General features: G+C 38.9%; 1 protein-coding gene and 1 long non-coding RNA gene across 4 annotated transcripts in view; one reads left to right on the forward strand and one right to left on the reverse strand.

Moving 5' to 3' along the window:
* Positions 1 to 78: 78 nt before the first annotated feature.
* LOC112568603 lies at positions 79 to 6,248 on the reverse strand. Its single transcript, XR_003100125.1, has 3 exons — positions 6,128 to 6,248; positions 1,999 to 2,385; positions 79 to 1,186 (listed from the first exon to the last, which is right to left on the reverse strand). It is a non-coding gene; the product is annotated as an uncharacterized LOC112568603 (long non-coding RNA).
* A 3,641-nt stretch (positions 6,249 to 9,889) lies between these two features.
* The window catches only part of LOC112568157, a 28,824-nt gene continuing 16,926 nt past the window's right edge, over positions 9,890 to 21,787 (forward strand). For 2 of the 3 annotated variants that reach the window (XM_025245297.1, XM_025245296.1), the window contains exons 1-6: positions 9,890 to 10,001; positions 11,729 to 11,889; positions 15,549 to 15,805; positions 16,173 to 18,784; positions 19,389 to 19,616; positions 19,850 to 20,136. The gene's annotated coding sequence lies outside the window, so the exon portion shown is untranslated. Of the gene's footprint in view, positions 10,002 to 11,728; positions 11,890 to 13,865; positions 14,165 to 15,548; positions 15,806 to 16,172; positions 18,785 to 19,388; positions 19,617 to 19,849; positions 20,137 to 21,787 lie in introns of those variants that run through there. The other variant, XM_025245295.1, reaches the window with a different exon arrangement.

Raw genomic sequence — 21,787 nt, forward strand, 5'->3', positions numbered from 1 at the left:
TTTTCTACATCTAGTCCCTTTCTTGCAAAAATAGAGTCAAAAAACAGCGAAGAAAGCAGTCAAACAACTTTATTTCCAAATTAACCAAAATTAAGCTCTCCATCTCTGATTGAAATTCCTCTTCAGGCGAATAAAACGTCTCTGCAACGACTACACATGAAGTTGAAAATGATAGACTGAGAGAAGGACTGAGGGAGTGAGATGAGTGATAAAGCAGTTTAAACTGTATTTTGGCAAGAGTTATTGCAATAAAACCACGTGTGGGTGTGCCTTAATACTTTACATGTTTTCTTATCCAAAGTACCATAGAACATGCTTGGGAAGGGTTTCTAAGATGATAGTAAGATACAAAATGATGGTAAGATGGAAAGAGTACATTCGACGATCGTTCGCTGGTAGTAAACTTTTGTGTTTGAAAATAATGTATATATTACAAAAATACCATGTGGAAGAGGAATGAGGAAAGGCAGCATTGTACTTTGTCTTGCATTTTGACACACCTTGTCTTTTGGTTAAGAAAGTAACAGTCCAGAAGACGTGTAGAACAAACCCAAGTGTTGTGGGCTTCATGACCAATAGATGGGACCGAGCAGTTTGTAAGCAGCAGACAGGTGAGAGCACAATATTGTAGCACATGTTCCGGTGATTTCCTGGGGTAGGATGTGCAGTAGGACGGTGTCCACTTGCTTGATGGCAGGTTAACTCCTACAACTAGACTACGATCTTCTACGCATTTACGCAAGCATGCGCATGTACAAATAAATTAGTACCATTTCTTTCTATTCTTTCCAACAAATGAACCGTCCTCAGCATATCTCATAAAAGCAGTAATAGAAAATGGGAGGAAGTAATCCAAGCAGGCATTCTGGAAGGGGGAGATAAGTTGCTCTTGGCACTTTAAGGAAAGAGTGGTGTCCCTTATGAGTTCCTTGAGACATAGATTCACGAAAGTCCAAGAAGCAGATGAAGAATGCAGTGATGTAGTACCCGGAGGTCACATGACGTAATTTACACACACATATTCAAAATATAAACAGACGAGTAAACAATTAGTGGATCACCCAGGCTAAAAATAGCATCGTCATCAGAATGAATGTAGGGAAAACTGGGTCAGCTGCTGCTCTACTGTTGGCTGGTTGGTGCTGGGAATCTCTTCCACTCAGAGAATCCTTGTCAGACAATACTTCTGAAAGCATACATTATATCCACATAGAGCTAATCCGCACAATGTAGTAGGCATCGTCCTAAATAAACAGAGAAAAACGGTAATACTATAATAATGATATTTATGTCTAAGACAGTAAGATGCGACTTTGACGGCAAACAGCACGAGATACTTTGTAAGTAGCTGTTACCTAATCCAAATGTTTTGTGTGTGTGTGTGTGTTCAGGTGCGAGCACGCGTGTGTGTGTTGGGGGAGAGAGAGGAGGGATTATTACAATTACTTTGTATGCCATGAATAGGTTGAAGGAAACAATGAGAGCCTTCAACGCTTTAGTCACATACAGTTGTAAAGAAACTGCCAATTAGGAACCCATCTACTGTTGCAATTTGTTAGTCGGATTCAATAGTTAAGAAAGAAATCAACGACATGGGACATGTTTCATTATTAATGAATGAAGGATGATCTAGGACAAGAGAGAGAATGTTTTATAATAATGGACATACATTCGAAAATTCCATGTCCCCAGTTCTTGTTTTATGCTTTCCCCCGACCAGGGACATAAAAACTAGTCTGCTGGCTCAAAAGTAAACAGTAAACTAACTTAAACTTTAGGATTGTCTTCTGCCTGCACATCAGAGTAAGCTTTTCTCTTGCACGAATAAGTGTGTGACAGGATACGCTGCTGTTGTCAATGCTTCAGTCATTAGATGGAATTATTCTCAAACATTTTAAATTGTAGTCTAAACAAATGCTATACAACACAAAGTATTTAGCAAGCAATCCTTTTAAAGGAGGTACGTTTTTTTTCTTTTTGCTATGCTATATTACTAACCAAACTGTAGATTTTTGCAGCTCTCGCTTATTTCTTCATCCAAATGATGATTTGGCGATGGACAAACTTTGCACCACAGCTGAGCTCCTACATCTTGGGAGCGACTGGCATTGTAAACAAATGTGTAATTAAAGATATCTCCATCTGACTTGTTACACCAGCAATTAGTGTCTTCCTCGTGAGTAGGACTGCATGTTGAAGAATTGAAGCTTGGTGTGTAGCACTTAGTTAGTGTAGAAGAATTTTGTGTTTTCTCAAATGTCACGAAAGGCTGTGATGATGAGCAGTCTGCTTCCTTTACAGCTGTACTGTTGATCAGGCAGACAATAATATTTTCTCCATCTTTGAACTTTTCTGGACATAAGATCTTCACTCCCAGAGGTTCAACTGAAACAATGTAATGTTATAAACTTTATTTTAACAATGACATACGGTTTCAACATTGAAATGAAAGGTGTTGTTTATCTGCTTTATCTGTTCTTCTTTCACATTCTCAGTAAATCAGCAGCACTTCAAAATTAACAATCTCTTTAAAAAGAAAGAATTAATTGATAAGTTCATCACCCATCATGTCTGCACAGGCATCCAATCATCTTCTACATGGTGTGACAGTTACAATATTTTAAAGTATAAATCGGGTGTTTCTTCATTTCCAACCTATTCAGTTATAAGTATGTGGTGACGTGTTCCACTGTGGTAATGAAGAATAATGAATGTGAGGATGTTTAAAAAATGTGATGAAGTGGTGTAAATTTAAAAAGTATACGAAGGGAATATTATATCTGCAAATATTTTAAGCGTGCTTTTCTTGTTTTAAAATAACCAAAGAATTTGAATGTAGGTAAATTACTTCTTTGAACAACACTTAGTTAAGGATTTGTCTAAAGCCACGAAGTTCTCCGCTGTCATTCTCGGTGAGCCTAAACAAAGAATGTGACTAAACCGTAGGCTTTGTAGTCTCGTGCCTCGTTTTAGTAGTTAACTAGGAAAAAAACATCGTCTGCCAGCAGTCCAGTAGTGATGGTTCGTGATGGATACAAGTACATGGATTGCCAGAATGTCGTTGGCTTGTGTCGGAGGTCCATGCAAACCACCTCCTAGCACTGTGCGTGTGCATGTTCGCCTCACTGAGCCAGTTGCGAACACGGTGGATCGTTATTAACCGTGATGCCGACAACAGAGATGCCAGCGTTAGCTATTGAAGTTTGAAAAAAAGACTATTATTCCAGAATCAAAAAGAAGCTAGTTTAATTGTTTAAAGTTTGTCACGGATTTTTAATTTGATCGTAAAAAAGGCGACTATCTAAAATGAACTCTTACTCCGCCTCACCTGTCCGTTACTGTTGTTAATACAGAAGCTTCTTAAACCTGAGTACGGGTAAGCGACCATCTCCAACACAGTGGATTTCAGATGGTGGATAATCAACGAGTTTTAGGTACAAAACTAAGAAATGGCAGGCAAAGCTGGACGAATTAGCAGTCTTGGACAAGCAGCATGCTTCTTTGGATCAGATCCTGTTTCCACAAAGTAAGTCACGGGTCACAGCTGACAAACACGGCAGAAAGAAAGTGGTATAGCTTGCAATCTCTAGTCCTCTTCCCAGTTTGTTTTAACCTACCAAAGGTACCTACCAAGCACTTTGATTTTGATGACTTGCTGGTGCAATGCACAAAAGAACATGACACAACTTCTACACATACAGTGCAGCTATCTACTCAAAGACAAATTGTGTATATGTCCATAAAAATGGGCAAGTCCTCAAAAATACTCCCCAAGAAATCAGCTTGCGTTGTAAAATCTGGAAACATACCTGGAGATGCGATACAGAGATCACATACAATGGTGTCACCTTTGATAAAAAGAAAACCTGGAAATAGCCCATCAAGAGGCCAGAAGCAAAGACCGGAACTCACCATTATGTGTAATTAGCTGATTCTTGGTGGGAAACAATCAAGTATTAAGTCTACCATGGGGATGTCGGAACAGGTCTAGCTGGGTGCGTTTTCTGCTATCGACCGGGTAAAGCTCCTTGTAATACTTCTCTAATTTGCAGTGAACACCTACCTAGGTATACTCGAGATGCATGCGTGGAAACACCACCATGCACAAAAAGTCTATAAAAACCTCTAATAAACATGTGGTTCTCGCTTTCCCATTGGTTAAGATCATTACTAGCTGAGTGTAACCATGTGCAGTCCTGGTGTCTGTGTTGTTAACTTCTCTCTGACCATAAAGAAAACAATTATTACCACTGTGTCCCACACAAAGAGAATAAAGAACTAAGAAAGCAGTGCAGACTATGCACCTGCTCGAAGGACAAAGCTTGCTTTTGGACAGCAAATATCATTTCTGTGAAATGATGATTTTCTCTTTTCATCGCTGGAATCATTACTGCCATGGTTGTCCAATAAAAGTATGATGTTAACATTTCTATTAATAGAGATCCACAGTGCAGGGGAATAGTAATGGCTTTCATAATCTTAGGTCAAAGAAAAAATAACTTATTGGGGGGTAAAGTATCTGCGTGTATGTTTATTTTTTGTGTATGCATGTGTGTATGCTTGTGCATGTGTTTGATTGTTTTTTTGCTGTTGTTTTTGTTGTTGTTTTGGGGTTTTTTTTGCTTGTTTGGTTTGTTTGTTTTTTTTGCAAACGTGTTTGGGAATTTTGTGAACTTTTGTACAGTGTTTGTAATACAAACAGTTTGAAAGAAACAAAGGTAAAGGGGAAAGAGGGACTAACTGTAAAATATCTGCTTGTTGAACTAGTATTTCAGAACTTTATGCACAGCTTGGTTATGTCTTATTACTTCCCTAGCTTCACTTCACTTGAGTAATGTGCTTGCAAGTGCAACAAAGACCTTAAGACAATAAAAAAGGCATTTACTAATAACAAAAGAAAGAAATGACAAAATGTGATAGCCATGCCGGTAGCTGCATTTAAACGATTGCCACTTCACAGTCTACTTAAGGATGAGCAGGAAACTCAGTACTGTAAAAATAATGCTAATCAAAAGTACAAACCAGAATAGGCCAAAAACCAGAGAAATATCAAAACTCTCCAGGACATTGTGCCACGTGTTACTGTGAAAGGAAGTCGCGTAAAGACGAGAATATTGGGGATCGACCAATCTTGGAATTCTACGTTAAAACTCACCAATATCGTCTTATTTGTAAATTTATTCAGATAAAAAAATATCTTTACTTACTAGAATCAGTCTTTAGATACCAAACTAATATTAATGTGTTAATTTGGAGGTATAATATATTATTCTCATTTGGAATGTAATCACATTGAGTCGTTTGTTTGGACTTCCACCTTGTGGGGAAACGAAAATGGCTTAGTTCTCTTGGACCCACGCAATAGGCCGACAAAAATGTCCTCGTGACAGTTCCTAAAGGTAAGTAGGTTTTACATCTAAACAGTTTAATTGTTTCAAAGCAACATTTGATGAAGTTAAAGTCTTCTGGCTTATTGTGTTGTCTTTCCATGACTATCGTGATTAGTAAGAGCGCGAGACAAAGGACAAGTTTCTTTCAGTCGTTAATCTTACCTCCATGAAAATCATGATTGAAAAATAGCAGGTCTGTCTATTTGATACGGACGTTTTATGCTTGTAAAAAAGTAAATTTAGCGTTGTTTTAAAGACTGTAAGAGACAAAGAGGAGAATTTTGTAAAGCCCTGTGACATTTGCCCCAGTCGGGGTCATAGGCCAATAACCCAAGTCATCAACAACATATTGTATGACTGGTTGTATAAAAATACATGATTATATTATTCATGAGCCTCATGGCTCGCTGACTGGCTCGCGTAACCACTGCGAATGATTATGTCGTCTGCTTATATTTGGTAATTATCTAGAGACGCGAACTTATTAAACAAAAAAAATGTCTTTTGCGAGATTATATTCTACAATATCCAATGTTCAGCTGTGTATTACTTATAGAAGCAGGTTTACTATCGAAATTTGGTTATTAAATGTTGCACATAAATGTTCAGTAGACAAAAATGCGGTTGTTGATATTTTCCTAAACGTCAGGTCAAAAACGTGCCACACACAGTGTATTATGATTAGAATTAGCTTGATGTGATCGTCAACATTAACTTCCATGTTTCTTGTTACTTACGTCTCTTCAAGAAAAATATCCAGACAGTCTTGTGAGTACCTCGGCACCATTTTGTCACCAGTCAACAAACACTCAAAGTCTGCTCCGTTGGGCGCTTGATATGTCACTGGTGTCGGTGTGTCTCACAGCTCACCTAGACTGTGTCATTGATAAACAGATCGATGCTCCCTTGGCAACGTTGGCAGCATTATAAACATTGAACTAAGAATAAAGGTATTTGCTGCACCATACTCCACGGTTCGCAGAAAATACCGTTCACGGGTTTAATTTGTTTAATGCTTTATCATCATTTATTGGTGGGCACGTGTGTGTGTACCTGACGTTAGAATGAAATGTCAAAATATTTTGGCCAACTGAAAGGCAGCTTACCACTTCAACAACCACTACCCCAACCCACACTCCCTTACCCTTACCCTGACCCTTCGCCTGCCCCACAGTCGTAAATATCGAGCTGTTCAGATCTGTTTCTGCCACTCCCTACGTGACTACACCTAACAGCAGAAATAATAGAAAAAATCTTTGAGTACGTTTCATACAACGCAATCCTATGGCACGATAGAAAGTAAAGGTGTTCCTTCTATAACTCCAGCATGTTTTGTCGGAACATAGATATAGCAGTATTATCAGTGACTATATGGAAACGTCCATGTACGAAATAGAATAATAATAATAATGCTCATATATATACACACACATGCACGGTCACAGTAGCCTCAATGCTAGCTCATAGTCTATCCAAAAGAAAGTCAGTGAAACTTTGTCTCTTGTTTACCGAAAAAAGTTGTATTAACATAGCAGCTACAACATTACTGTAGCTTCGCCCATTGCCATGAACTGTGGACAGTCATGATGGTTATGGGCTGTGGTTCTTGCCTTCACCTGCTGCATGTCTACTTCACAGCAAGACTACTAAAACTAGCAGTCCCATACATCTTGTGTAGACAACAAGTGGTCCCATACATCTTGCGTAGACAACTAGTGGTCCCATACATCTTGTGTAGACAACTAGCGGTAAATTATATCTTGTGTATAGAGTGACAACCATCCGTGATTATTACATTTGTGTATTTTTTGTTTCTTTTTTAATAAAGCACTTTGAGCCTGTATTTTATGATGGGGAACAGCGCTATGCAAATAAACATTATTATTATTATTGTTATTGTTATTATTATTATTAATTTTATTACAGAATACAGAGTAAGTCGCAATCTAGTGCATTAAGGTAACACACACACCTTCATCTGCGACAACCCCGTTACACACCTACGCCCCACTCCCGTACGTAATAATCAACATAGATCCATATCTACTCCTTGGCTTCGGAGGCACACAATTTTTCTTCTTGCTTGATACTGAGTAAAGCTTAGGGCAAAAAGCTGTTTCCCCACATTTGTGTGCACATCCCCCTTGTGTGAGATACAAGCTACAGACATTGCAAGTAACATATTAACACCTATATAACACACATAGACGTATAAACAATAAACGCCTCGGGAGGTCACGAGCTTCATTCTGAACGTGGCAATTGTTGTACATCGGTATGTCGAGAATGAAATAATATAAAATAATAGTCCTGCACTTGCCATTTTTCTGCTACGATACAAGTAGCGTCAGCTATCTGACAAAGTTTTAATGTTCTCTTTGATTGCGTAGTCATTGTGGGTGCACACACAGACACACACAAACACACAAATTTTCTTCGTCCGAAGTGTCGGCTGAAAAGGGAGAAATAATTGACATCTGCTAAATTTTGCACTCTAACAAAAACAAATATTAAACTAATTATACACAGGCTTATTCTTGGGTTGAAACACTGTTAATGTAGTATATACTTGAGTGAAGGGAGGTAAGCTACGTTATCACCCTCTCTTCTTATGAATTAACTCGTTAAATATATATATTTAACCAACCAGAACTGAACAAACAGGAGTCCACTGCCTATTGTTCTATTGCTAGTACACCTGTAAATATTTTTTGTAAAAATGACTGTAAGAGTTTCCTAACCTCTAATGAGAGATTACACTCTTCCCGTTGGTTGGTAGCAGACATCGCCTTTGAACCCTGTAACTGGACAGCACATAAAGCCTGTTTTTCTCCTCATACATTATTACACTTTTGATATATACAGTTGCCACTATTCATATCATGTGTACACAAACGTCTATGTGTGTCCTGAGATTCTTTACCTCACTTCTCCATTATGGTGATTTGGTACCAGCGGCATTTTTTATTGAATCAGTGGTGTATGCCTCGGTCAGGTGGCAGACAGTGTGGTGGAGACAACACCAGCCAACCGTGTTTTGTTGTGCTCTCCGGGACGACACATATAAGATGAAGAATAAACGGCAAATAGTGAACTCATAAAAATAACTATAAGCAGACAGAACACTTGGCGTCGTGCAGTGACATCAGCGAACTTGAAAATGAACTTTAATGACCCCTGCTACGCACGAGGACTGGCCGGCATGAATGAGCAGCCACCCGTTATGTTACTGAAACAGTCGGGTGAATAGTCTGTACGACCAAGCGTTTGCAAGATGTTTGGCTTCGAGTTTACCTCTGACCATAGTGACATTCAGTTTATTCTCTGTGAGGTCATTGAATGGCACAAGTCAATACATAGCACGCGCTGCCTCCAAGTGCAAATGGAAGGGTTTTATTCAAGGAACCGCCACAGAATGTCAATGATTCTGCACTGGAGAGAAATCTTTATATTAGCATACATGTTAATGTCACCTGCTGAAAGAATTTTCCCAGCCGGTTAGTTCACAGCCTTAGATACTAACTCAGTCAAAAGACTTGTTTCGACAAACATCTACATTCTGTTAACTAGAATCACTGGCTAATAATAGGTCTTTAGTTTATCTCTTATGCTTCACTTTTAAAAGCCAATAAGGCTGCTAAATAAGGTAAATAAATATTTACATGCAGCTTTTCTGTCAGGGAAGTGTTTGTGAGCTCACAACATGATGTTTATTTGTGTAATTTTGAAGTATTGTGTATGTGAAGTGCCATGGGAGGAAGAAAATAACGGAAGAAGGAACAAAAGAAAAAAGAATATAAGTGGACCGTATTAGAGAAGGGTTGCGATGAGACTATAAAAACATCAAAAGAGCTGTTAATTCGGATGATTACAAACATCACCGCTTTCTTCGTCTTCATCATGCATCGGTATGTTTAGACATTGTAAGTGGATTGTTTTTTGGGTTTTTTTTTTGTTTGTTTTTATTTGCCAAGGGAAGTAATCGATGACGCTTTTTTTCAACTTGCTAGCAGCGGTTATCCAGCACTTTTCTCAGTCTGCTGACAATGAACAATAAAAATCATTTTTCAAAAAACTAGAGTGAGAACAATATTAGTTCAACTGCAACCTCAGTTTAGTTGTCTTAGAAGTTTTCATAGCTGCTCAACATGAAGCAGACAGGTGAAATGTTTACAAAGATATAAAATTTTTGGATCAACCATTCAAGCGCACCAGCCCTTTTCAAAGTGTTTAAGTAAATAAAGTTTGTGGACCTCTCAGACGAAAATTTACTAAATAGAGACATTTGATACATAGTGTTACTATATACGATGTATTAAGATGACAGTCTATAAATAAACATGCAGTCAGTTCTATAAATGCCCATAAAAAGTCGGGTAGGTCATAATTCACTGATAGTGGGTCGGCAGGGTAAGCTACACACGTATGTACGTGACAAACTGCAAAGAGAGTGAGAGACCGATAAGGTGCTCATGTTGCGAAGAAAATATGGAGCAATGGCCATGACAAAAATAGCGATGACACCCTATGGAGGTCCACAAGTTACAACTGTTAGGAGCGAATCGAGCACGGATCATAATCAGCTTGTAGTGGTTTCGAAACTCCCGTCAGGTAACATACCCCACCTCCTTGGCAAGACATTTTGCTTTGAGTGCTTTGCGTAATGTGTTATGCCTTTCAACGGGAATGTAGAGAGAGTCAGTGACAGATATCTACCTGGGAGAGGAGAGGTAGCGAAAGTGAAGGTAAGTATGATGTATGTGCATAGCGCTGAAAGCACCCAGAATTCCATCGATTTTTGTTGTATTTTTTTTAAGTACCGTGATATTTAACCACACATCTCAACTGTGGTGAGCGAGATAGCCATGATGGCATAAAGTTTACTAATGTGGGTTTTTTTCAATAATCACCTCAATGACATGTCGTAACTGAACACATGAAATTTTGAAGTAAAAATGTTTGAATTAGGGAAGAGAGAAAACTCTAATTACTTAAGAAGTCTGCAAGTGAGCAAATACAGTTTAATCAATTCTCATAAGTACGCATCGTCAGTAGTACCTATTCTCTCGGTGCTTACTTCAACCTGTATATAGACCACTGAGTCTACTGTGTTTACAGCTCCAAAGATAATGTATGTGTAACTAAATGACGAGTTCTGGATTCGGGGACAAAATATTTACTGTTGTGTCATGTCACAATTAATATCTCAGGTCGTAATGACACACTGCAGCATAAATACCTTGTAGCAGAGTGTAGATATAAAGAAGACTCGCCTACAAGTCGTGGCATTTCGCTGACACAGGCTGTGAGCGCTAATTCAATAGGTTTGTGTGGGTGACAAGCCTTATATATATATTGCTACACGTTTTGTCACTCGGGTACGTACGCACACACTCATGCTTAACAACGATCACAAACACACACAAAGAGAGAGCAGACAGGTACAGGTGCGCACTAAGACTGCCGTCCTCCATGTCTGTATGATAAGATTCGCATTGTTGACTTAGGATTGAGAGACATTTGTTGACAAGTAATCTGCAGCTTCACTCAGAGAGCGATTAAACATGTCGCAATATCATTTCCTCCTCCCACCACCCCCACCACCTTTCGTGACACTTAGTCTTATGGTCTTTACAGCCCTGTTCTTAGTAGAAAATACGAATCTTTTGATAATAATAAGAGTTATATTTTACACCTGCTGTCAAAACGTTTTGACTAGACACATTAGACCATGCATAGTATTCCTTTTGACTAGACCTCGATAGGATAATGACAATGACAGTTCTTTATTAACGAGAGGTAAAATAAGCAAGAAGATGTTTTTTTTTAATTTAGCTCTCACCATTTACAGGAAAGAAAATTAACTACGTGAATGAAGTAATAAAGTATTATAGAATATTTTATAGTAAACATTAAGGAAGGTGGATATGTACAATTGTGGTGGTTAAGAAAAAAATATATATGTATATGTTTACAAAGTTTCCTTGAGTTGGGAGGTATCTCTGGACTCTAGAGGCCTCATCTATTTGTCTTCAAAGTATTTAAGTTATTATGGTGTCGACAGTAATGTCGTGAAAGTAGAGATGTCTTGCCAGATTACTTCTTGAATTTTCAATTACTTCTATCAATCATTATATTTACACATTCACTTGTCCTATGTTAAGCATTACACGTGTCACTAGTTTTGTTACAAACATTTACTGACAGGGGCCACGTGTCATTTCGGTCCGCATGGTGTGCAGGTCAGTGGTGCGCGTAACTGGGAAGAATCAGAGTGTGAGATGCTATTGACCATAATAATGACATTTTGAAATATTTTATGTTTATATTTTGTCCAGCATGGAATATTTTCCCAATGTAATGCTGAGAGAGCTCTCCCCTCTCCAGCAGAGAAGGAGCAGCCCGCCACAAGGAGCAGGTCGGTTAGAATCACTTCACTCAAACAGCAACAGATGCGGACAAAGATGGACGATGGCGGCTATCACTTTATTACCCACTGGTATGTAAAGACAGAAATATTATTAAAATTATTGTCCTGACTAAACACGTAAATACCTCCTTTTATTACGCATTATGCCTCTGATATTTTTTAACAAAGTCTCACGAAGTTCAACCGAAATGAAAGATGAAAACTTAATTATTGTTCACTCAGCCGATGTGCCCGGATGTTTCGATTAATTAACATCGCTGAACTGTGTTTACTTCCACCCATGGTTACATCGATTACTTTCACTTCGAGATAATTGTATAAAATAAGTTGAAATATAGCATGTGCCACCATTTGTCTGTAGAAATGAACTTGATAAAGGCGCTTACACATATAATCAGTTTAACTTACTTCTTTGAGCTACAAACCCATGTCACCTGTCAACACAGTATCTTCTGTTGCCCTCATCTGAACTTTCAGTGCATCCTGTGCCAGTGGCACAGTTAGAACGATAACAACAATTAAACATGGCTAATTCGTCGCAATGTATTATGCAACACACGCGGCCTACAGGTGAGTAGCTACGGAAATCTGTTCAATCTGGTTAAACTTGACTTACATACTTCATTAAGTTGTTTCTTTAACACAAGTCATCGAGACAAATACTACGCACTAAATAACTGGAGAGAAAACTGCAGAAAAAACGAGATGAAAAAAATAATCTGTTCATATGCAATTTCGTACCTGTGTTTGTGTAGCTATTCCACAGAAACATAGTTTAAGCACTACATGATGAAGATCAAGTCTTGTCTTCACGCGCGCTTTTTTCATGTGGAACATGTTTATTGTCGGCTGCTTTGCTGTGATATAACCTTAGTCGCTAGGTGAGGATGAGACCTCAGAAATTTAATTAACCAGAGGATAAAGTAAATTATTAATGTAGAAAGTTTGATCATATCAACCTGGCCGAGCTGGCTGAGGATTTTTAATTACGCAAATAAGGTAAAGAACGAACTGCAAATATAGAGTGACTTGTGAAAATAGTCATAAACAGACAAAACACTTGGTGAACTGAAGTGAAATCAGAGAACTCTCGCAAAGATGAACTCGAATGACCCATGCTACTTGCATGAGGACTGGTTGGTATTGATGAACAGCCAGCAGTTATGTTAGTACCGAAACAATCGGGTGTATGGGCTGAGTGATCAAACGTTTGCAGTTTACCTCTCACCATGGTTACATCGATTTCACCCTCCTTGAGGTCATTGAATAACAAGTCAAAACATAGCATGTTGTACCCCCAAGAGCAAAATAAAAGGGTCTTTTCAAACAACCGCCACAGATCGTCAATAGTTCTGTATGGGGAGATCTTTATATCAACATACGATGTTAATGTCATTTGCTGAAAGCTTTTCCTAGCCGGGTAGTTCTCAGCCTAAGTTGCTAAGTCATTCAAAAGACTTGTTTCTCTAGCATCCTCATTGTGTCAACTACAATAACTGGCTCAAAATATTCTTTTAGTTTATCTCTTGTGCTTCACAATAAGGCTGATAAATAAAACAGGCATTTCACAACTTGTAACTGCTCTTTTACCAAGGGAAATAATCCATGGCGCTTATTGCAACATGCTAGCAGCGGTTATCCAGCATTTTTCTCTGTTGACAAGGAGCAATCAAATGCACTTTTCAAATAAATAGAGTGAACAAATATTTTACAGGTTCAGTTTACTTGTGTTCACCGTTGTCATAGAGGTTTGAAGTGAAGCAGACCGGTGAAATATTTGACATCAACTATATAGTTATAGCGCTAAGCGTCAAAGCATCAGTTGTTTTCAGTATTTTATTAATAATAATAATAAATAAGTCTTAAACTTTTCTGAAGGAATTCTACAAAATATAGACATTTGATGTATAGTGTTATTGTTCGATTCTGTAACACGACAATCTATTAATAACTATGCCGTCAGTTCTATAAATGTCAGTAAAAATAAGGTAGGTCATATATCACTGATAGTGGGTCGGGCAGGATAAGATACCGTACATACGTAACAGACTGTAAAGGAAATAAGAGGCCTACAAACTGTGAAAGTGTATCATCTCGCGAGGAATTATGGAGCAATCGGCATGACCAAAAATAGCGATGAAAGGCGCTTTGCAGTTATACAAACTGCAACTGTTAGCAACAACTCGAGGCATGGATCAAATCACCTTGTGGTGGTTTAGAAACTCCCCGACAGGTGATACACCCCACCCACTTGAACATGGTGCTGGATTACTGTCGCATAGTGCGTTGTGCCCTTCAACATGTAGCAAGATTCAGGTGGAATGTACTTATCTGGGAGAAGAGGGTAAGTGAAACCAGATGTATGTGCTTAGCGCTGTAAGTACCCGGAAGTCCGTTCGTTTTTTGTCGTTATTTTGTGAGTACCGTTGATTATTTCATTGTACATTTCAACTGTGGTAAGCGAGATAGCCATGAAGTTGAAAGGTTTTACTAATGAACTTTATTTTTAAATAATCACCTTATGTGTGGTAACTGATCTTATGAAGTTGAGAAGTCAAAATTTTTGAAAGGGGGAAAAGAGAGAAAAATCCAGTCACTTTAAGGAGAACAACGAATGAGAAAAATATAGTTTTAATCACTTTCTCGCAGGTAAGCATGTCAATAGTACTTATTCTCTCGGTGTTTTACTGCGCCAATTGTATATAGACCACTGAGTCTATGTTTGAAGCTCCTAGGATAATGTATGTCTAGCTAAATGACGAGTTCTACATTTGAGGACAAAATATTTACTATTGTGTCATGTCACAATTAGTATCTCAGGTCGTAATGCAACATGAATACCTTGTAGCAGGGTACCTCAGTGTGTAGATGTGAAGCAGACTCGCCTACAAGTCGTGGCATTTCAGTGACACAGGGCGTGAGCGCTACGTCAATAGGTTTGGTCGGGTGACAAGGCTTTTATATATATACTGCCTCAGATAACGATTAACAGTCACTGTCTGTAGACAAGTTTTGTCACTCGGGTACGTAAGCACACACTCATGTTAAACAACGATCGCAAACACACACAAAGAGAGAGCAGACAGGTACAGGTGCGCACTAAGACGCTGTGTCGTCCTCCATGTCTGTATGATTAGATTCGCATTGTTGAGTCAGGAGCGAGAGACATTTGTTGACAAGTAATCTGCGGCTTCACGCAGAGAGCGATTAAACACGTGACATTATCATTACCTCCACCCACCACCACTAACACCACCACCACCACCACCACCACCACCTTTGGTGACATTTAGCCTTATGATCTCAACAGCCTTAAGCCTGTTCTGCGTAGAAAATACGAATCTTTTGATAAGAATAAGAGTTATATTTTACACCTGCTGTCAAAACATTCTGACTAGACGCACTAGACCATTATAATAACCCCTTGGACTAGATGTCGATAGGAGAATGTGAATGTCGCAATGTCTAGCGAAATTACTTCTTTAAAGTAATAACATCAATCATTATTTTACACATTCACTTGTCTTTCGTTAAGCATTACACTAAGCATTACACGTGCCCAGTGTCAATACTGTAGTTTTATTACAAACATTTACTGGTGGGGTCCACGTGTCATTTCGGTCGTGTGCAGGTCAGTGGTGTGCGTAACTGGTAAGAATCAGAGTGTGAGATGCCATTGACCATAATAATGACATGTTGAAGTATTGTATATTTTATTTTTTGTCCAGCATGGAATATTTTCCCAACTTAATGCTGAGAGCTCTCCCCTCCGCAGCAGAGAAGGAGCAGCCCACCACAAGGACCAGGTCGGTTAGAATCACTTCACTCAAACAGCAGCAGATGAGGACAAAGATGGGTGATGGCGGCTCTCACTTGATTACCCACTGGTACTTAAAGAAAGAAATATGAGGCTAGACTGAACTGATGAACTTAAGTGGGACTAAAGGAGTCTCATGATCAAGTCACAAGACTGCAGCGAGCTTCAGTAAGATCGGCGAGGCTTTCCTACATCACTGCCGTGACTAAACACATAAATACCTTGTTTTATTACTAATTATACCCCTTCTATTCTTTACCAAAGCCCAATATTTCACTGGGTGCAAACGAATTAAAAGACGAAAACTATAATGCGTATATATAAATACATATAAGGCCAAAAGCGCTATTAGAATTTTCCAAGTCATTTCATTTTCTTTTGTGTTAAACTGCAGACGTGGCTGCAGCTCCGTGTATAAATGTTGACAAACCAAATGTCTAACTCAATTGTGTGTTTACGATGTAAGATGTATCAGTGTGTGATACCTTTGTTTTATGATTTGCTACGAGGAACGACCTGTTTTCTTCTGCCTTAGCATTTAACGTCAACAAACTGTACACAGCATCGTTGAAATCATGAGAGCCGGCTGCCAACGTGGCTGTTAATGCATTTTCTCAAGTCCCAATGGCAGGTATCTTGACCTGAGAAGTTGAGACCTTCGCAAGAAGCAGCTTCTGTTCACGTAAGTACTGTCGTAAGTTACTAAACTCATAAGGTGTTTATTTCTACTGAAGTCAAGGAATACCAGTGTGATAACGCTGTGTTTAACCTAACGCTATTACTTAACATCTGTAAAAAAAATAATTACTCTCCCATTTTTGAGATACAAGTCTACTGCAGGTGAGGTGGAGGTGGGGCAGAGATAAACATTTTGACTTCGTAAAAGTTACTCCGGATCGACACAGTGGTAGTCACAAGTAGCGAGGGGTAGTGGACAGCACTGTGGTAGCGGATGGGTGATCTCATCACAACCACTGATAAATTGTTTAATAAAGATGCCGACTATAAATAAGTCACGGTGGCTATTTTTTCAGGTCAGACAATAGGTACATTTGTAGCCAGGGGGAGTGTAATGATCTGTAGCAGCTCTCGTATGGAGTGTCATGAGTTGTAGCATTGTCTCGTGTACGTGTGGTGTCCTGCGTCTTACGTCTTTGTGTACGTCATTTGGATGACATCATTTTCCAATGAAAGTAAACGTCACAGAGAGGCAGTTGAATATGAAGCTGCAAACAGAAGACCGGTCGGTCGGAAATCTGTGAATAACGAAAGAACATCATTCTGGTTCTACCATCTAATGGACGTGTTGTGTTGTCGACTTCATCGTGCGGCTTCTGAAACATTTTACCTTCTTTGGACTGTCTAACATCAGCCATTTTGACCTCTGTCTAACATCAACTGTCTTTGTTGCCCACCTCTGTGTGAAGATCAAACGTCTCTATTATTTAATCAATCATTTTAACTATAGTTGAAGATCAACAATCTCCACTTTACTTTGCCTTTATGTGCGGGGTCTCGTCAAAGTACATGTCTTCGTAAGTATGTTGGGGTTAGTGTGCGAAAGACTTATTACAGCGTATGTTTTTTTGTTTTTTTTCAGCATGATGCATCGTCCTTTCACTTTACATTTAACTGCGCATATGGTTTCGGAAAGGCACCTTCAGCTACTGGAGAAGCGTGTCAGACTGTTCTTTATTGAAAATGTCTCTCTTTGTGATGTTCAGCTACAAATGAGCAGCAGAAATGCGATGCGTGGTGAAGTGATGCAAATAATTCACTCTGCGATTACTCCCCAGGGGGATGAGATGTCTTTATGCTAGCTTAACCTCAGTCTTGCACTGTTCCTCGTGGTTTATCTAGGATATCCAGCTCGTGAAAGTATTACTTTTTTAAGTTTAATCATCTCTCTCTCTCCCTTCTTCATTTTCTGGAGCATCTTAAAAATAAAACCACCTCATAACCAAAGTTGTTATCGGGGTAGCTTTGGTCCTGATGTCAAACCAGTCCACAACCAATCACATGTTTATTTTAAAGTCGTGAGCTGTAAATGTTATTTACCGACTATCACTTTTCACACGAAGATGTCAGGTTGTTCATGGTGCACTGCGCCGAGTTGTCAAAACTCAGCTTTTTGGTTGTTCTCTTCCGACAGACGAAGAGATGTAAGTAAACAGCATTTCCTTTCTTCAGTAAATTTAAAAAGACACAGTTATCGTTGGTTTTGCTACAAATCCTGCTGTTTAGAGGTTTCACTAGTCTTGTGTTGTCATTTCCAAAGATGCAAGATGTGGATGCAAAACTGCCAGAGAAGCGATCTGTTGGGCCAGGCAACTGTTTAACCTACCCTTAATAACAACCCTGAGAGGAGTTACGCAAAAATGTTAATATTTTCCCAGTGCTTAACAATCATGTTTTGCAAACCTTACAGCAAAGCGTGTCTGCTATGCGTCCAGGAGGCGAGGTATGTAGTGTCGTTTTAATGAAATGACGATCAAAGAAGAACTATCTTACAACATGAAAGAGGACAATATGTTAAGGGGTTCCCCGACTTTGGTAGCCAGAGATCGAGCTATGCTGCAAATCAGGCCTCAGTATTCATGGTTGTTGGACTTATAGAGTACTCGAAACAAGCGGTCTGATAATTTTTATCCACTAGCCCGATTATTGGCAACTTGCTGAAGTCATTATTGACACAGTTCCAGGGAAAATATAAGATATCGGATTGAAAGTCATCAAATGTGACCAAGGTTCAAACACCCGCAAAGAAATAGAAGGATTGGGTGTGTCTGAAAACAGACCTTACTTATTTGTCCATAATTCAAAATTCTACCTTAACTACGATTCATCTCATTAAAAAAAGTATCTATAATGCCTTTGAGCAGATTCATGAAATACTTAAAAGATTTTTTTCAGTATAGATACCAAAAAAGTATACATCCCAATGGCTCCACGACTCTCAGAAAAATACCTACATTTACCAGAATTTTCAGCGCTTCGAGTAAAATTGCCTCTCAGATTGTGTCACAGTGTTGCAGCTGGGAGTGTTATCAGAAGAGGCCTCTCAGATTGCTTTGAACACATGGATCAGCGTTCAACAGCCTTACCAAGTGTAGCAGCCAAACGATGCGTTATGCCATCTCGGAAACCGTGAGTCTCACAGATTTCTTTGTCATGGCTGTCGACACTTAAAAGAGAGGAACGGAAAATTATATTTTAGGAAACCCATCTGGAACGAGTGAATATTCGATTCCTGTAACGTTCGCTCACGTATTCGAAAGCAAATGCAGATTAATGCAGTTGTTTTTAATAAACGGCAGTTTTACATTATACAGTATAAACAACATGTATGCAAGTCTGTGCACTTCACTGTGTGTGCTAAAGTTACCGATACAGGATGGTAAGAACAAAGGCGGGGTACACTCGAGATGCTAGAGACGCTTGCTTCACCAAAGGCACAGCGAGCCGCGACCGCCGCTCTCACATAAAATGGGGTCACTTGCTGACCCCTTTATTGCGCGTGCTTGTGATTGGTTGCTTTGACAGCTGTTTCGTCGTGCACCTGCTCCTTTGCTTTAGTTTGGTAGAACTTAGCTATATTTACTTCTAACATTCAAAGTTTCTAACCTTTCGTTATTCTCACTGAATGTGATGGATTTACTGAACGTGTGTTTAAATCTTCACCAACCCTAGCGCGTGAGCCTGCATCTTTTTTTCAAATTTTTATAGAAGACTCTGTTTCTCTATGTTTCAGACAATATATTTTCAAGCCAAACAGAAGTGGTGGTTACATCAAGGTTTACTTTTTACCTCCATAAATACTTGCGTCTTTAAAACCTTGATACTCCACAGGGTGCGCACCAACTATACAGCCAAACACTCACTAGAAGAGCAACGTATGAACAGTTCAGTCCACACCGAAGCAGATGACCAGAACAGCGCGGTAGAGCAGACGACAAGAACTCGATCATCGGCGTACACGGTGCGAGAAGCCATAAGCCAACTTTTACAAGTCTATTCTCTGCCTCGTGTTTGTTTAATAAATGTCAAGAAAAGTGCGTGATCCGAAACGGTGGTGCGTAGCCATACTATAGTGGTATTGTATTTATTTGACTCTGAGGCTATTTTTAGACAGTTGCGAGGATAGTTACACCATCATGGAATGACAATTTTCAGGAAAACTACGTATTTGAACAAAATCATTTCTCTCCACAGATGCCCCGCAAGAGCGCATTGCTGCCATTCAAGCATGCTTAAAATACACGAAGAACAAGCGATGATATCCACCACCGTATAGAAGCAAACAAAAGATTTGTGACGAAGGAAAACTTCGACTAAGTCGACGAAAGAGGAAAAATAGTCCCATTGACCGATAACTCCAGCAGAAATTGCGCTAAGCTAATTATCTCGTACATTACACAGCTTCCTCACACTGGAAATTAATCTACTTCAAACAATGACAACTTTACACCTGCTTCTGCATTTCTGCTTCTTGCCGTCAGGTAATAATTACAGAAACTATTTATTTGAAGTAACCACACACACCTAGCATGCTAAGGAAATTATGATGCGTATTCGAGGAAATAGTCCTTAGCGTATGGTAGTGCTGTACTATAGTAACAAAGAAATACTAACATACTTATAATATTAGGTCAGGTGGCCCTGCTCATTGAATCACTTGGTTGTTATGGGCCGAACATCTGGATCACTGACTAAATCAACGACCAATAAGTCCATAAAATCGACGATCAAGTCCGTATAACTACCTGTGTCCTGCTTGTCGATCAAGATGTCAGACCCTTATGTCTAAACTTCCGCGTGGCAGAAAAACATAACTACACTGTACATAAAATTGCTTACAAACACAACGCCTGATCATACCGTAAGCGTTGAATGTCATATTAAGATTTATCCAACACCAAAGCCTCTCTCTGTAAAAACGAAAACAAAACCAAACGATCCAACATAATGTGAAACAAGAAGTTTTAGTCCGATCTCGAACAGTTTATAATGGACCTTATTCATGTAGACGCAGAACCAGAATGAGGCCCCAGGTGAATGCTAAAACATGTGAGCACTGAGCTATAAATCTATGAATCGAAAAGTCTTCAATACTGGGTTTGGAATTCACTCCATTTTCCTACATTTACAATTAACGAAGAAAAATTATTTGCTAAAATTGGATTAGCTTTCTTATAGAGTAGTAACCGACGGCCATAAAAAATCTTCTCATCTGCTAAACCATAACCCTCAATGTTTTTTTATTAATAATGCAAAAGTCACTTGACTGTAAACAGCCAATCAAATATAGCACTCCTCTATAGGTGTCTGCTTCAACTAACTGAAACCAAACTCACATATTACCCAATGCACAGAATGACAAACATCAGTACCAGTGCCATTTCACTTTCTTTGTGAAGCTCTCAGATATTTTTCCTCAAGGTCCATAAGACATTGTTTTGGAAAACTGGAAGAATCATGTGTATAAGGTCCATGAGTGATAAAACTGTCATTTGATCAGTGCAAATATTTCCATCAGGCTAAAGCTGAGTACTTCTGCATTAATTTGATGAGATCAAAGAGACTGTACTGTAACTATAGTCTAAGCCTTTGTTAATCAGGATTCTTCAATATTTTTCAGTTTTTCTGTTGTGGACGTAGTAGTAACACTGTCCACTTTTATGGGTTTTTGGAAGGACTTGTTTGCTGCAATGAGTAAAGCATGTTAGGGTAAATAGGACTATCTAGATGCAAAGTACTCTTAATGAGCAATAAGAAAAAGAAGGGCATAGGTTATAAGATATCTCACCACCGTCTAACATCAGTGTTGAGTAAGAGGCAAAATGAAGAAGGTATATAAAATATAACTGTGGCTCACTTTTAAAAAAATCCATTCTGCCGCGAATCACAGTGGGAAGCAGGGTTTGGCAAGGTAAAGGTTTCAATATAAATTGTAACAGGGTTTTAATGTTGTCTGTAACTATTACTAGAACATATTAAACACTTTAAGAACTACTTCGACAAGCATAGTCTTTTACTTATATAAGGACCTTATTTCTGAACACTGAGGATCATGGAAAAAACATGCATGAAAAAGCATCTGAAGTATGATTTCTATAATTGGTGGTAGTGGGATGAATTAGATATTACTCA

The sequence above is a fragment of the Pomacea canaliculata genome, linkage group LG7 (assembly GCF_003073045.1).
Source record: "Pomacea canaliculata isolate SZHN2017 linkage group LG7, ASM307304v1, whole genome shotgun sequence".
Classification (NCBI taxonomy): Eukaryota; Metazoa; Mollusca; class Gastropoda; order Architaenioglossa; family Ampullariidae; genus Pomacea; species Pomacea canaliculata.